The 3,030-nt window shown below is 44.0% G+C and overlaps 1 long non-coding RNA gene across 1 annotated transcript; it reads left to right on the forward strand.

The window, feature by feature from the left end:
- The first annotated feature begins 1,986 nt into the window (after positions 1-1,986).
- LOC133280697 (uncharacterized) lies at positions 1,987-2,685 on the forward strand. The gene is made up of 2 exons (XR_009747268.1): positions 1,987-2,486; positions 2,534-2,685. It is a non-coding gene; the product is annotated as an uncharacterized LOC133280697 (long non-coding RNA).
- Positions 2,686-3,030: the final 345 nt, after the last annotated feature.

The raw sequence follows: 3,030 nt of genomic DNA on the forward strand, positions 1-3,030 counted from the left end.
AATCCCATGGGTTGAGATAAGAACAGTCCAGTAACTAAGGTATAACACAAACCACTACTGCAACCACCAATAATAATAATGATAATGGAAATAAAAAGGGGAGAGAATACAATTGCTCACTACCTGCTGACTGATACCCAGCCTGACCTGAGCAGTGATATGGGCCTTCCAGGCGAATCCACCCAGTTTCTATAGTGGTCATGACATGCTGTGGTATGGAATACCCCTTTGGCTAGTTTGGGTCAGGTGTCCTGTGTCTGCTTCCTCCCAGCTTCCCCTCCTTCCTGGCAGAGCATGAGACTGAAAAAGTCCTTGATCAGAGTAAACATTAATGAGCAACAACTAAAAATATCCATGTGCTATCAGCGTTCTCCTCAGGCTATAGCAAAAACGCAGCACTGCACGAAGGAGAAAATGAGTGCTACAGCAGAAACCAGGACAGTATCCACTCCTTATTCCATACCATTCATGTCATGCTCAGATGCCATGTTTTAAAACGTACCATCGCTTTTTCTCTCATATATGTGAGATATATATACACATACATACACACATACACAAAAGGAGACATATCATTCCTTAGTCCATGCATCAATCTCTATAAATTGCTGAATTGATTCAGTCCATGATGTCAGCCTCCATCTCCGGTAATTGTCTTTCAGGGCAGGAGAGACGGTGTGTAGTGTTGGATTGTTGCCTGCTGATGAAACTGCTGAACTCGTCTGGTCGCTGCTGAGCTCGTCTGGTTTCATCAAAGTTCATGCTTCGTTTGGATGATGATCAGAGGGAAGCCAGGGTCAGATAATGATGACCTGAAGACAGTTCTGCTGCTGCGGGCTTTTCCATGACTTTATTCTCTGATGATAATCATGACAGCATATAATATTTTCAAAGTCCAGAGTGTTGAAGATGGGCATCTAGCTGATGGGTAATAGAAGTGTTATATAGCAGAAAACAGCATATAACTGAGATCATTGCCTGTTGTACATTCATTATTTAGTAAATGTGCCATTGTGCTTGTCCATTACCCGTGATCACACATAATAGAACAGATATTACGAAGATTTCTGTCATTGTCATTTCTTTATGTTGGTTAGTTCTGGGGCTTTATACGTTTTGCTGGCAGCCAATATGGTCCTGTCAATAGCTGTACACAGCTGTATCCTTGACCCCACATCAGCAAGGGCACTGGTCCTTTCCACTGGTTATCGTGTAAGTCTTTATATAGAACTGGTGGTTTGGGCAAGGAATCGTCTGTCAGACGTCGCAAGCGCTGTACTGCGGAAGGAGAATCAAAACTAGACAAATTTAAAAAAATTAGTACAAATTGTGCTTTTGCTAATTGTTCGTGTGGAGAAAATCCTTGCACTCCCCTTTTTTGTTTTATATACCCACAATCAATACCTGCTTTAGATGACCCTACTTGAGGTTAAAGTGTTTCCTTAAAGCAGAAGCATTCTGATGCAAAAGGAATGTGAAACAGCTGCAGAAGTAAACTGCACAGTGTTAACAGTCAAGGAGTTTGCTGTGTCATTACCCTTTTTTTTTTCTTTCTCTGACACTCTGATGATGCTTAGGTGACGTCTGATAAAGCTTGTGGTTGTGCTACCCCTCTCACTTTTTCAGTTAGCAGTTCTTGTTTCAACCGATCTATCTGTTCCTCCAAGTCTTGGATTCACCACCAGGTCACCTTAAACACACTAAGCAAGGCTACTACCATGCGCCCAGCATGTTGCAGACACTCTTTAAGCTTTGTTTGTGGTGTCTCTACAAACTGCCCCAATACACTCCACACAACTACAATATTTGAAACACAAAATCCAGACAATCATTACTCCCACTACATGGCCCCACGTACAGACCCTGTGAAGATGATCAGGAAGCCAGCTCCAAGAAGCATCATCACAGTGTAAGGGGGCAGGCTCAACCTTAGCGGACACCCCCGCGGAGGCAATGTTGACCTGGGTGGTATGAGGTTCTCCCGCCCATATCGCATGAAGCTCGGGCTTTTATACTGACCAAAATGCACACTCATTCTGACACAGAGGGCCAGCCTACGTCGGAAGAAGTGGCCAGAAATATCTAGAAAGGTCTCCAAGGGTCAATAGAAACGTGGACATATTTGTATTTGCCAACTTCTGGTACAAGAGTATCACAGAGAGACTGTATCAAATGAGTTGTATATGGAGCTCCAAGTCCATGGTCCATCACCGTTCACCTGATATCTTTGATAAGAGCATACGAGAGACCTTCCCACCGCAGGTCTTGATCTGGCACATACACTACCATGAAAGCACGCAATACATCTGCATCCCCACCCATCTTGCTTCTCCCTTTACAGCTGGCCAATTATCATGAGGATCTGGGGGATATAAATCAGGCTCCTTTTCCGGATCCATAGGCCCCGGGTCAAAAGGACTATCCAGGTCAGCATCAGAATTATCAGGCGTCAGAACCGCAGGAGCAGCAACAGCAGTCTGATGAATGTGCACAGGCTCCTCATAAATGTGTTCTGGAGTTTCATTTGTCTCAGCCATTTCAGCGTTATCAAGTGCAATTAAAACATTTTCTCCCACAGGTTTCGGGTGATTTGAGAGTACTGTAATTGAGTCAATTTGTGAAAGATTATCATCCCCTACCTGCGGCTGAAGAGAGTGCAACGCAGCAAAAACAATGTGCCAAGTATATTAATCAGGATTAATATCATGGTCATCAAATTGTACAGTTTGTAACTGCTGTCCCACATGCTTCCAATCCTGTATTTCATAAGAGCCTGTAGAAGGGTTCCAAGGACAATTGTGTCCTATCCATAGCAGCAAAAGAGTCACTTTCTGGGGGGACACTCGATACCCTTACCCCTTTGTAATCCGCATTAACATTTGGTGATGTAATTGCTGCGCTCTTGTTGCAGTCTGCCCCATTATGATACCCCGGCTGCTTCCTTACACCCATGTAAAATACCTGCAGGGAAGGCTGGACAACAGGCTGAAAGGGGTGAATACTTTGCCAGAACTCCTGAGTAAAACGGAG

This window comes from Pezoporus flaviventris, unplaced genomic scaffold (assembly GCF_033815535.1).
Source record: "Pezoporus flaviventris isolate CSIRO_AGI_PZ_B2104156 unplaced genomic scaffold, CSIRO_AGI_Pfla_v1 ptg000085l, whole genome shotgun sequence".
In the NCBI taxonomy this organism is placed as follows: Eukaryota; Metazoa; Chordata; class Aves; order Psittaciformes; family Psittacidae; genus Pezoporus; species Pezoporus flaviventris.